Source organism: Xenopus tropicalis, chromosome 6, assembly GCF_000004195.4.
Source record: "Xenopus tropicalis strain Nigerian chromosome 6, UCB_Xtro_10.0, whole genome shotgun sequence".
Classification (NCBI taxonomy): domain Eukaryota; kingdom Metazoa; phylum Chordata; class Amphibia; order Anura; family Pipidae; genus Xenopus; species Xenopus tropicalis.
The window spans coordinates 129,411,894-129,426,271 of record NC_030682.2 but is presented as its reverse complement, the minus strand read 5'-3'; the positions used below and the strand labels follow the sequence as shown (position 1 = coordinate 129,426,271).

At 40.4% G+C, this 14,378-nt stretch overlaps 1 protein-coding gene across 2 annotated transcripts in view; it reads left to right on the top strand.

The window, feature by feature from the left end:
- Positions 1 to 13,343: 13,343 nt before the first annotated feature.
- Positions 13,344 to 14,378, top strand: part of matn2 (matrilin 2) — a 34,837-nt gene continuing 33,802 nt past the window's right edge. Inside the window, exon 1 of one of the 2 annotated variants that reach the window (XM_012964455.2) lies at positions 13,344 to 13,563. The gene's annotated coding sequence lies outside the window, so the exon portion shown is untranslated. 2 annotated transcript variants of the gene reach the window in all.

Here is a 14,378-nt window from a genome sequence, read left to right as displayed (position 1 = left end):
CCAAGATGCAGCACAACTCAATAGTTCCATTTAGAGAGTGCCTTATACCCACTCACTTATATTGTGCACACTGTGCCCATCTGTGCCCTTGCTATTTCCCTATGTTGGGAACATTTTTGGATAAACCAGCCAGCCCACCATGTTAAATTCATACACGTATAATATTCACTTGCTGCATGGCTAATATGCAATTCACGCTGCATTGTTGGGCAGAAAGCACAGTGGGTACAATCATTTTATTCAGGGTGGCCAGGATAGTGCCGTCTTTAATGCAAAGATCTGACTTGGCTGCCCAATTGAGTTTGTAGGGGCAGCAGCGGCAGGGGGAGGATAATCCTGATACACAGGGCATACCCCAGGCAAAAGTTCACATATAAATCCTTTTAGCATGGACCCTTTGTGCGTCAGTGGTCCTTCATGGGGCAGTGTATGATTACTAGCACTAAACACAACAAGAAGAATGATAAAATGGGACCACCCTTCCCCAGGAACCAGTATGGACAGAGGGGCTAAGGGGAAATATTTCATAGAATATTGTTCTCTACTGGTTGCCTATTTTTCTTGCATACCGTATTCTTGCACAATGCTGGTTTTTTATTGTTCTTCCATACTTCTCTATTGTTCTCTACTCATTGTATATTTCTATTACATACTGTTCTCTTGCACTATATGGGTTATTTATTATCGTCTCTATTGTTTTCTACGGGTTGTCTATTTCTGTGACATATCTCTCTTGTTGGCTCTACAGGTTGCCTACTCACCTATTCCTGTTACATATTGATCTTCTTTTCTATACTGCTTGCTTGGTTACTAAGGGTTACTAGACTGGGCCAAACCTTTCCCGGTTTACAAAAAAAACTATTTTTGCCTCTTTATTAAAACCAGCAGAAGTATGTATAATTACATTCGAGTGGACAAAGTGTAGAGAGAAAACACATGTGTGAAGTTAGCAGGACTACTGACAAGGGATGCACCACTAGTACCATTAGTGAAACATCATCTGGCCGTGCAAACTTCCTCCCCAATTTCACAAAAAATGGCATTATGGAACTAGAAAAAGTAAATAGGCAACTAAATAAATAAAGGGGTAGGAAAGTTTTTGTTATGAAGAAGACAGCAGTCTAAATTGTCTTTATAATATAGTCCCCACCAACAATTACATGAAATATGGTTAAAGCTGCAATTTACAGAAAGGTTCTTCATAGCCAAAGCCTAGCACCAAAAAACAGCACATGTGGCATCAAAATGATAGGGGGCTGTATGCTTCTAGAAAAGCAGGAAATAAAAGATTACAGAATAATTAAGAGACTAAAGAAAGTGAGTAAACAGAGAAGGGGAGAGTGGGCCTAAGGCCTTAGGTTTTCTGGTGGGCCCTTGGCACCCCAGTCCGACTCTGTATGCCTCTGTCTCTCAGGAACACAGTTCTGCTGAACACGGGCAGTGCTGTATTGATACTGTATGTGTATTGGCTGCCTGGTGTTAAAGGAGAAGGAAAGGTGAATTGACTGGGGGCTAAAAGTTAGGCACCCCCTGTGATTGTATTTACTCAGCTGATACCCCGGGCTGGTGCTCCTGTTAGCACAAAACTGCCCCGGCACCACGGAGCGATCCTCTTCTTCCACTTCATCTTTTTTGGCTACTCTGGGGCCAACGCAATCTCAGTAAAGTGAAATAGTTTGGCTTAAGTTCAGCTTTTCACTTTACTTATGAAAAGAAGATAAATAAGATAGATAGAAAGAGGATCACTCCGTGGTGTTCGCTGAGAAGAACTGAGAAGGGGTGTAAAGTAAGAAAATACAACTGGGGATGCCTAACTTTTGGCATTGCAACTTTTCCTTCTCCTTTAATTGCAGCTTTTATTACATTGCCCCCTTTCATTTCTACCTACAAGCCCAGTTATCTCTTTCGGAGGAAGCTCAAATGCACTGGAAGATTCCAACAAGAACGTCCCATTCCTGGGCCATATGTTGAAGGAACAGTTTAGCCAGGAGAATACAAACGATTTGGGGTCTGTTTTGCAGGTGCCTGTGCTGCATCTGGGAGTGCTAACCCCCCTCCCAAGGAGTCTCATAAATTGAAAGTATTCCATTATACTGTATGTATATTAGGTTTTAGGTAAAATCCCAGTTCCGATGCAGAAGATTCAACAACTCTATTTACTTTGGAAGCAGAAAAGAATGTTTGGCTCTTGCTGACTGCAATGGATGTATTTGGCTTTCTCTGATCCAGCGAACATCACAAGCCCCAGCTATGGAACTGAACTCATCTGACCTGGACATTTCTCATGTTGGATAAACGCAAAACAGAAATAAACCTTATAGATACTGATGCAATTGTTGTTGGCCTTTTGCACAGATATGTTGATGCAGAGCCTGTGAGATAGCCCAGCTGCTCTGTATAGTACTACTCTCGGCTGGACTGGCCCTCTGCCATACACAAATAGCACAACTGAATCTCTTCAGCACTGAAAATGTTTACAGCCATTTTAATGGTCTCCCAGACTGATCTTATAATGTTTATGGTGTAAATCAGCAATGTCCAACCTGCAGCCTTCCAGATGTTGTTGTACTGCCACTCCCTGCCTCCCTCGTGCCAGGGGTTTTGGTGCAGCTCCAACACAACACACAAGCCATTCTCACTGGTGTAAGCATATCTGTACAAGGATTCATGTAAAGTTCTATTTCTCAACAGCGAATACTAGAAAGCATGCAATGATTTTATGAATATTACTCGGGCAAACTACTGGCATAGCCTATGGGGAAGGGCAGCTTGGATGCTAATAAAAATATTCCAAAGCTCAAGGTTAAATCTGTACTGTAAGAGTCTGATAGTCTTTAGAAGGTTTATATTATATTGTGGTATGTCTACTAATAGCTATGGCTAAGGAGGGGGGACAAAATGAATGCCTATAGTACCGTAGTGGGTACCTGCAGTGGGTTCCAAGAGCATTTCTAGAGCATGATGTGCCAGTTTTGATTTACAACATTGCCATACAAACATCATTGCATATCAATCAGGTCTGGGCTGAGACACAAAATAGTTCCCGGCTTTTTAATTACAGAAAGCGCCCAAACAGCCCCCACCAGCCCAATAAATAGTGACTGTCTATGGCATCTTACAGCAGCCCCTATGGCATTTGCCAGAACCCACAGATTGCCAGTCCAGGCTGGATACTTGATAATGAGGCACATCCCTGCTGCCCATTCACACTACAGTTTCTGTAAACCAAAAGGCAAAAAAAACGCAACATTGTAAAAGAAGGTGCTCTTCCTTTGCAATGTTGCCTCTTTTCTGCCTTTATTTTATAGAAAGTACTTGATATACAGTGAATCCAGACCCATGGACACCGGGTAAAAAATGAAATTTGGCTCTCCAAAATGTAATGCCCAAGCAGGCAGCTGGCAAGCTAGTAACCTGTATGTCCCTAGCCTAAACGGCAACTAAAGCTCCCCAGAATGATCCTATATGTAACATTCCTGTGCCATAATGCAAAGATACAGCAACCCCTATGGCTCCAATGCTTTGCATAATGGCAGAGAGATAATGTAAATATTCTTTAATTCAGTAAAACATTGCTTAACTACAACTCTGTCTTTATCTACAAGACTCAGTATAAATCAGTTTGTGTGGAAGCTGGCCGACTCCCAGACTTGTAATTGCCTTCCTTTTACCACTGCTGGGAGTTGGATATCCCTGAACCTCTTCTATCTCTCTTCTTGCTGTTGTCCTTTTTCTTTCAGTGTTTTGTTTTGTAACTCTTTGCCAAATAGCCCCTGGGGATTCATGTGTTAATCATATCAATAATACAATGAAGCTTTGCCATAACTTTTTTTTTTCAGTGTTCTTACTTAGTGTTTATTTTAAGACATTTTATATGACCGCTGTTTGCAAAGCAACTAAACAAAATCCATGGATTTCATTGGTTAATGAAAATGGTATTGAATTTCCCATTCTTGTTTGATGTCAATGGTAGAATAGCAAAATCACTGCAGAATCTTATTTAATAGTTAATGCTCGGCGCTGAATAACATTGTCCTGAACATTGCTCTGCTAGAACCATATTAATAACGGGGCAGATCTAGGCCATATTAGAGGATTGGGCCCTTCAGTCTAAATGCAGTGTTTAAACATACACTACATACACTATTATACAACTTATACTGCCAACCTGGGATCCCTAGGGCCCAACAGAGGCGTTGGCACCCTGACGTTAAAAGAAGGAAATGTGGTTGAGATCATGAGCGTCAGGCTGTTACCTGTACATTCTGTAGCTGTACAAGTCTAGTTTAGGCCTGACAATAAGAACCAGGGAAAAACCATATTTTCCTCAAGGATACCCAGACCATAATAGTGCTCAGCCCATGTCCCTGAGGCTCTAAAGTCTGGTCTGTTTTCAGAATATGCAGAAATGACTCCTTAAACCAGAGGTCCACAATCTTTTTTTTTGGTCTATTTGGTGGCCCCTATATGGACTGGCAGTACAACCAAAACTTGCAGTTTGGCAGTACAACCAAAACTTGCCCAAAGCCAGGAATTCAAAAATAAGCACTGACTTTGAGGCCCCTGTGAGCAACATCCAAGGGGTTGGGGAGCAACATGTTGTACCCGGGCCTGTCTGCATGCTGGAAGGCCAAAACTTTTTAAAATTCCAATATTTCTTCTAAGCATATAGCTAATTTCCAGTCTGCCTAAATGGAATGCACAATATATATATATATATAATGTATGTCTAACAAGTCCTTGGAGTTCCATGTATATTATCTACCTGCTAGGGCTCCTATTAGCCACCACACAGTCTTGCTTGAGCTAAGGAGAAGCCCCAAAACATTTCAACTGAAATGGGGCTTAAGCCCAGGACATCTGATATTTTGCTTGAGAGACTTTGGCCCTATTAATAAGACCTCCAAGTGGTAAAAGCAGATAAATACGCCATAACTCTAATTTCTACTTTCTGACTCATCTACCTCCCTATTTATAAAGAACTTTGACATCTTCATTTGCTGAAAATATTCTGTTTTGACTCTTTATTTCTCTTAATTTAAAAAGAACATTCCTTCTGATGAAAGCTCAGGCTTGCTGATATCCAATTATCTCCTCTGCGAAAAAGAGATGAGAAAAAAACCTAATGAATATTTTAATACCCGTCGATCATAGTGTTGTTGAAGTACTACAGAGGTAATGGAATTTCATGAAAATTTTACCACCAAAAGTTCCATTATTACATTGACTTTTCCACCCTCTCACCTTAGCTGAAACGTCTAGAGATTTATACATCGTATCCAGTTCAACTGAAACTGTTGAAGCACTGGATATTAATAAATAGGGCCCTTTATTACAAAAAGAATTGCCATGCGTTATTTCAGAAACCAGCAGGTGCAAATAACAATGACCGATGGGAAAGTGGGTGTGAAATGGACGGAAAGTTTGTCACACTGAGAGACACACACAGGATATATCCCATTGCTACATGCTGGATAACACCTTCATTACAGTGTTGTGGAAATACATTACTGGATTGTTCCATATGGCCAAGTATGACACAATCGTGTAGGGCTCAGTACTTTTCAATGCAATAATTATATTCCCAAAGCATGAGTGTGCCTCTTCCAAGTCACTTGGCTAATGTCAACATAGAATCATTTCTATAGGCCAGTGGTGAGCAACATGGGTCCTCAATAAATGCTGAAGTATTAACATTAAAATCTACTTTAACATCTCCCCCCTTCTTTGGCAACTACATACAGAATTATATAATAAAGGCCGGTTAGGGAGCTGTCAAATGACACCTGTTTGGGTGGCAATTACTGCATAAGCTTCACATTTTCCAGAGCACTTTGCATCTGCTTTTTGCACTTTGTTCCTTGCCCAATTTTCTTTTTTTGTAGATGAACCTTATAAACTGGAAGTTTATAGCTTCTTTAAAGCTCTTTATATACTGTTATATATATATATTTATATATAACCTTTGAAAACACTCACAGAAAAATTTGTTTTGCGTCAAGAAAAGACACGGTCGAGTAAAAAAAGACACAGGCGACAAAAAAAGTTGCGTGACAAATGCGTTTTTGACGCATTTCATGCATTTTCTTGTTGTTTTTGCGAATTTTATGGCGAAGCGAAATGGGACAGATTCGCTCATCACTACTTTTGTCCAATATCTGGCTGCGCTCTGCACCTCACAAAGCAAGTTAGTGATCGAACAGGGAGAAGGAGGGGCATACATGGGACCTCTGCCTACCATTCATGAATACAGTGCTGCTGAACGCTGTATTCATGAGGCGAACATAGGTTATGGAGCCCTGGGACCTGCAGCAATTCTGGCATGGAGCAAATTGCAACAGAGTTCTGCACTTTGCACCCTGTCCTGCAGGCAGTAAATGATTTAATATATGTTTCAATATAATCACTAATTAATATATGTTTCAATATAATCACTATGGTTAATATAATATATCCTTTGTGTTGGTATCTGAGTTTCCCACAACCCAAAGGGTTCCTTTATTGCCGGGTGCCCAGGGTAAATGCCCAATCTGCCCTCTCCTATATTTTTTGTTGGAGGTGTAATAAAAAGATTACTAGACTTCATAACAGAGTCTTATTAGGGCCCCTGAAACCCCTGGCAGTTTAACAAACGTGAACTGAAAATGCTTATTGGTCAGAGCCCCACTGGGTCAGTTACATTCCAGGTTTAGGGACTGCTTTGCCAATTATTACACTCTTGCCACCTGTCCATAATTATTAAAAAATCAAGAAATTCCCACTTTGAATATTACTTTCACTTGTGCTTTAGGAACTATTTGGTTTAAAACATTCAGTGTAGGTGCCATCTTTGTCCCATATGTGAGTTAATGCAGCCATGCAGAATATAAAATCTTGTTTCCAAACAATGACAATTCCCAGGCATTCAGATTAGTCAGGGAGAGTGTTCCTGTACTTCACTTGTATTGTTGGCAGCATACTTAAGAGAGTAAAATGGAAACCTGGAAATAGAATAGCAGGGCACCGTATCTTTGGCTCTTTGCCTTTTTTAGTAGTGACAGTGTCATACTGAGGGATCGGCAACAGGGTGGAACAAACTAAGGACAGAGGTTCTGTGAAACCATAAAGACAGCCATATACACAGATATGTTATCATATAATACACAAAAGTCGTGATTATCCTGTAAATTATATTCTTATAAACGTTGCTGGGTGATGTCATCAGTTATAATTAGTGATGTCATTTCTGGTACATGACTCACTGAAATTTGTGTATTATAATAAAATATGATAGTTCATAGGAAAGATCAGTAGGAAACCAGTCAGGATTTTTATCCTTTGCCCTAAGTGTCCTACTCTTCCTATCAGGGTCTATAAATAAACAGATATTTAATACAAACAGACTGCAATTTGCAAACCTTCGGAAGGACCGGTGTCTATGGGGTGAGAGAATGCCTGTCCCTTGGGCACGTGTATTGAAGTTGTACAGAAACTTGAATATAATTTCTGTGTGTGTCTGGCCGGCTTAAGAGATTATAAAAATTATTATTAAAAAAGGATCTGCTACTTTGGCATTTTGTGATATAGTCAGTAGCCAATCTGCTCCTTTCATTGGCAACCACCAACTAGAGAGCAGTTGAATAGCGCCTTTTAGGAGACCTATTTTTTGTGATTATGGCACAAGCTTTTCCAGAGTACTTGGCACCATTTTTATAAATTATCCTTATAAACTATAATTACTAATTTACAGATTTTTTTTAACTTTCTTTCTTTATCCATGACCTTGAAAAAAAGAGATATTTCTTTGTTCCTAATCTAAGAGCATCCAGTTGCAAGTGAGCACTAAGAGGGGCTGCAAAGTGTTCAAAGCATCTGGGAGACATAAGCTTCTTGCTGAGAATAGGCAGATGGGGCAAGGAGTGCAGAAAGTAACAAAAGTGTTCCACTTGTTAAGAATTCCATTAGTGAATGAGTGTGATATATCTCACGCCCATCTGTTGTTAGGATACCTAGCAACTCCGGGGGCAATTTCACTGCTGGTACAGTACATCATCAGCAACCATGACTGTATTGAAAACCACACGCAAAAAGAATACTTTAGGAACAGTGAAAAACCCATTCATTTTAGCAACTGGAGATTGGGTAGCTATATGTTATTTGTATGGCCCCTCCCTTCAAATTAGTGATTATCGTACACAAAAAGTTGCATCTCCGGACATATGTGGCCAATTAACACAATGGTTTGTTTGTGCAGCAGTAGAAACTTGTTAAAGCGCCGTTATATTATTATTTGCAGATGATCCATAATTAAATTCCTTATTCAAAGCCACAAAAAGTTATTTGTCTATAAGAAAGGCCTTGATTTCATGGCACAGTATTATATGAGCAGAAGTATATGATAAGACCAGTACATATATATGTACCCAGTGCTCTTGCCCCAGTAGTGACATTGTGACCTTCCGTTTCTGTTGATTTACTTTGGCCACTTTGAGAGTTTGTGTAACATTCCTTCTCTCTGACATTGACTTGCTGTTGTTTAGCATTGCTTGTCCTCATTTCTACCAGTGATTTCATGTTTGTTGGATAAACAAGGGAAATCTGGAAATCCAATCAAATGTGGCCTTGCAGACAGGGTCAGACTGGCTCGGTGCAACACTGGGAACAAATGGTGGCCCCAATGACCAAGACCCGATCCCAGCCATGATGCTTCTGCACTCCCCCACAGACCTCCCTCCCCCAATTCTGCCTAGGTTAGTATGAGTTATGTGCACTCGGGGGTGGATGAGCGGAGATCTTTGGGGGGTACGGGGGGCCCCTGGGGTGGCAGTCCTGGTTGGCCCTGCATACCCTAGTCTGGCCCTGCTTGAAAAATAATTTGTCAATCTGGTTACTTCATTTTTCTTCTTATAGTATATTGCTCAACAATTACTTAGGGACTTCTATAACAAATTCTCTTTTTTCTATTCTAATGGTTAAACCTCCTTTCCTCCATTCTAATTGGATGTTTACTTGGCATCTTCAGTATCCTATGGAACAGTGCTGCCCAACATATTACATGTAGTGGGCCAATTATTTCTCATATAGCAAGTTAGGGGGCCGGATTATTCTAAAATTATGATGACATAAAATTAACTCTATGGAGCCTTTGAACAGACTGGGGGCCATAAATATCCATTGGAGGACAACATCCCGGTATAGAGGAAAAGACCAAACTAGCTACTGGTAGCGCATCCAATTGCAAATGTTTTTTTTTCATTATGAATAACTATAAAGAAATTTAAAAATAAACAGAATAAATATTCCCTCATTGGATTGGATTTGTAAAAACGTCTATTTATCATCATCATCATTTATTCATGTTCTTTGATATAATTTTTGTCACATGGCCTGTATTATAGCACTTGGTCAGGGGCCTCATTTCTCATCCCAATATCCTTATATTTTACAACAGGGGGTACTATATTCTCTCTGTGCATATATCTATATGTGAGCAGGTATTTGAAAAATCTGAGGGCTGAAATTAATAGGAGCAGCATAGCAGTGCTATGGGTATCAATGCAGTGTAAATGGTGCCTGTTTGGAAGAACAATTCTACAGATTCTGCCTACATTCCATAAACCCACACTCACAGCCATGATGGAATCTGCATGATGCTCAGAGTCATAAGGAGAGGAGGGAACTTTAACATTAGCAATGTGTAAGCAGTGACGTTGGCTCTCAGCTACCGAACTACTGAAATCCCAACTGCAGCCACTCTGGGTACTGGGCATTGTACACTGCAGTTCAGCAGCAACTTTATCCTTACAGTATATTTGTATATACACAGTATATCCCTATAAATGGTGCTTAGTGATGTCATGGGTTATAATTGTTACTTAGTGATGTCATTTCTGTCATATGAATCACTGAAACTTGTGTATTACAGGTATGGGATCCCTTATCCGGAAACCCATTATCCAGAAAGCTCCAAATTACGGAAAGCCCATCTCCCATAGGCTCAATTTTAATCAAATAATTCAGAATTTTAAAACCGATTTCCTTTTTCTCTGTAATAATAAAACAGTACCTTGTACTTTATCCCAACTAAGATATTAATAATCCTTAATGGAGGCAAAACAATCCTATTGGGTTTAATTAATGTTTTATTGATTCGTAAGTAGACTTAAGGTATGGAGATCCAAATTACAGAAAGACCCCTTATCCGGAATACCCTTGGTCCCATGCATTCTGGATAACGGGTCTTATACCTGTATAAGAAATAATGTACCTCCTTTTATAAAATATGAGGATATTAGAAGTCACCTTGGCTTTCATGACCTGTTCATTATTTATATTTTGTATGGTCATGGAACTCCTCGGTGACTAATAATATCCTTATATTTTACAACAGGACTATATATTTCTATACCATTGTTTGCTTCCAGGAAGAGGCAAGGCAAAATCATGAAATATATAGAGTAGTTATTATATAGCTACAAACCTGTACAGTGTCTTTACTATCTGATTTGCTCACCATTTTGGTATAATCTGCATACAAGCAAATGACAATGTAGAGAAGCTTGACGGGGGCAGACGGGGGCAGACGGGGGCAGACGGGGGCAGACGGGGGCAAACTCCACTGACCAACAATGAATTAAAAACTTAAGGTCATTTCTACTTCCCCCAATGAACTGACTGACTTTTCATTTGAACTATTTATATGAACTGCTTATTATAGAGTAACATTAACTGTTTATATTGGGAGCCATTTACTGAATTATATGAGTGTCTCCTACATGAACTTTTCAGCAGGGGAATGACTGGTTATTGGGCCCCACGGCAACATCATTGGGCCCCCACGGCAACATCATTGGGCCCCTACGCTTACGCAAATTACGTAACTAATGCAAAAAACGAACTTCTTATAAATAGGAAAGGGGTGTGGCCAAAATGTAGGTACTCTGTGCTTGTGTTCATTGGGGGCCCCATATAAACCACTTGTACGGGCCCCAAAGTTTCTGATGGCGGCCCTGATTTAATCAGAACTGATTTAATCAGAACTGAAATGACCAGTAACACTAAAAACTGTTATGTAAAAATTCAATTCAATCAAGTCTCTGAGGCTGGAGACATCCTTTCCCGGGATTCTGAAGGCCTCCAGCATGTCTGACAGCTCCACAGTTTGCTTTGTATGACATAATCAGTTTAATCGTATCCAGACCATGAACATGTGGGAACGGCAGAAAATCATCGCAGCATTTGGAAATGTTGGACAGCTCTGTCCCTGCCAATGGAGAGAGTGCTGGAGGGGATCTCACAGTGATGAAGCTGGGAAGCAAACTTTGCCTGCGTTCCGCCGTCGCTTTATGGGATTTACAAAAACATTTGTTACATCCATGAAGACTACTGGCAGATTTGGGCATTCTCTCCATCACTGCCATCCAAGAGAAAACAACTGTCTACAAAGCACCCATCTTAGCCCATTAAAACATCATATGGATGAGTGACAGGGGGGATGAGGTCTGCTCCATGTGCGTCAGACTGGAGGGCATTTTCCATTTGCTAGTATTAGGAGCAATGGGATGGGATGGGAGGGGCATTTTTTTTATACCCTGGCAACCAGGCAGTGGTTTAAACAGTATATACTGGGAGATGCATAGGAGAATGAAAAATATCTTATAGATATACTACAATTTTTAAAAAATATCATTTTATAAATAATACAACTTTGATTGTAAGCTCACAGTGGAAGGATCTCCTCCCGCTTGTCGCTTTAACACTTAGAACTGAATCTATGTAGCTGTGTAACTGTACTTTGTATCTATTGATAGTGATGAGCGAATCTGTTCCAATTCGCTTCACCGATAAAAAACGGTGAAAAATTTGCGAAACGGCGAAAATGTCGTGCGGCTATTATTTCATCGCACAGCTATTATTTTGTTGCACAGCTATTATTTTTTCATCCATTTCGCGAAACAATCCGCCAATGGTGAAACGCGGAAATTCGCCGCGAATCCATGCCTGGCCCATCACTATCTATCGGTATTTATTATTATAATGATCCCATACTTATTCTATTCTATTCATTTACACTTCTGCTGCACGGTGCTGTATAAATAAGTAGAGCTATATAAATATAGGCATGTATATATATATAGGCATATACCTCTGCTTTCTGGTTGCCAGGGATAGTAAAGGCGTGGGATCTGTTATCCAGAAACCCTTTATCCAGAAAGCTGTACATTATGGGAGGCCATAGATTTCATTTTAATAAAATAATTACAATATTTTAAAATAATTAATTTTTTTCTGTAATAATAAAACAGTACCTGTACTTGATCCCAACTAAGATATAATTACCCCTTATTGGGGGCAGAACAGCCCTATTGGGTTTATTTAATGGTTAAATGATTCCCTTTTCGCTGTAATAATAAAACAGTACCTGTACTTGATCCCAACTAAGATATAATTACCCCTTATTGGGGGCAGAACAGCCCTATTGGGTTTAAATAATGTTTCAGTGATTTTTCAGTAGAAAATTCTGTCACGGGAAAACATGTTTTTTCAAAACCCATCAGTATAGAGCTTCTCCAGCAGAATCTCTTTTTCAAAAACACAAACAGATTTTTTTTATATATTTAATTTTGAAATTTCACATGGGGCTAGCCATATTGTTTATTTCCCAGGGTGCCACAGTCATGTGACCTGTGCTCTGATAAACTTCAATCTCACTTTACTGCTGTGCTGCAAGTTGGAGTGATGTCCCCCCCCTCCTCCCAGCAGCCAATCAGCAGAACAATGGGAAGGGAGCAAGATAGCAGCTCCCAGTAGGTATCAGAATAGCACTCAATAGTAAGAAATCCAAGTCCGGCTTGGGACTCCTCCAGTTACCTGAAAGCAGTTCTAATATGTAGCGCTGGCTGAAAGCTCAGACTCAGGCACAATGCACTGAGATGGCGCCTACACACAAATATTACAGCTAAACAATACATTTGTTGGTTCAAGAATAAAATGTTAAATGGTAGAGTGAATTATTTGCTATGTAAAAAGTGTCATTTAGAAATAAAAAGTACCCCATAAAAATCATGACAGTATCCCTTTAAGGTATAGAGATCCAAATTGTGAAAAGATCTCTTACACAGGAAAACGCCAGGTCCAGAGTATTCTCATACTTGTATTTCCAAATTTAGGAATGAAGGAGGAGAATGGCAGGAATGAAACATAAATAGCTACAAAATACAAAAGAGTGCAAACTGTCTTAGAATATCAGTCCACTTCTAAAGTGAATTTTCCCTGTAAAGAAGTAATTCAAGTGCATTTACAGAAAAACCTGCAGACTTAGCTATTGTATCAGTGTCCCTCAATATCAGTCGGATCAAGGGGCGGCGATTTCCCTGTTAGCCCGTGTAGCCCCCTCAGTACTTGGCACATACAGTCCGCTTGTGCGCTGTGCCCAGTGAGTGGCCCGAATGGCTGCAGGGGCGGGGCTTCCCTTGGCTTTCCCTAAGGGGGCAATGTGCCTCCTGCGCTCCGGCAGCTGGAAATGAGCGCACAGAGAGCTCCGGATTTCTTACTACTGGTGCAGCTCCCGGTCCCCAGCAGCAGGTAAGGGGCTCTCTGTAACCGGGGCTAGCGCTTTGCATCGGGTGGGGAACGTGTGCGGGCTGGAGGGGGTCTTCTCAGTAGATAGAAGTTGCACGGCATTGAAGGGGCTACCTGTGCGCTCTGGAGAGTCTGTGCGCAATGGATATTGAATAGGCTACCTGTGCGCTCTGGAGAGTCTGTGCGCAATGTATATTGAATAGGCTACCTGTGCGCTCTGGAGAGTCGGTGCGCAATGTATAGGGAATGTATAGTCGGTGCGCAATGGGCAGTGCACTCTACTGTGAGCAACAGGCAGTTGTACTCTCTTTTCTCTCCTTGGGTCTCATAGATACGTTTGCATTAGTGAGATTAAGTTCAAATTGACTTTTAGTATGATCTATGTATTGATATTCTGAGGAATTTTGCAACTGGTCTTCATTTTTTGTTTTTTGTTCAGCAGCTCTCCAGTTTGGCAATTCAGCCGCTATCTGGTTGCTAGGGTCTTATTCAGCTTAGCAACCAGGCAGTGGTTTGAATTAGAGACAGGAATATGAAATGGCAGGGGAGTGAATAGGTAGATAAGCAATAAAAAGTAACAATAACAATTAAATTCTAGCTTAACAGAGCAATCAGTTTTGGCTGCCAGGGGTGAGTGACCCCTATTCGAACGCTGTAAAGAGGCAAAAGAGCAAAAGCAAATAATTCATAAACCATATAAAAAAATAAATAATGAAGACCAGTTGCAAAGTTGCTTGGAACAGGACGTCTTCCTGTCAATGCTGTTCATTTGCAGGGCCTGCACCAAATGTTGAAAGTAGAACATACTGTATTGGGAT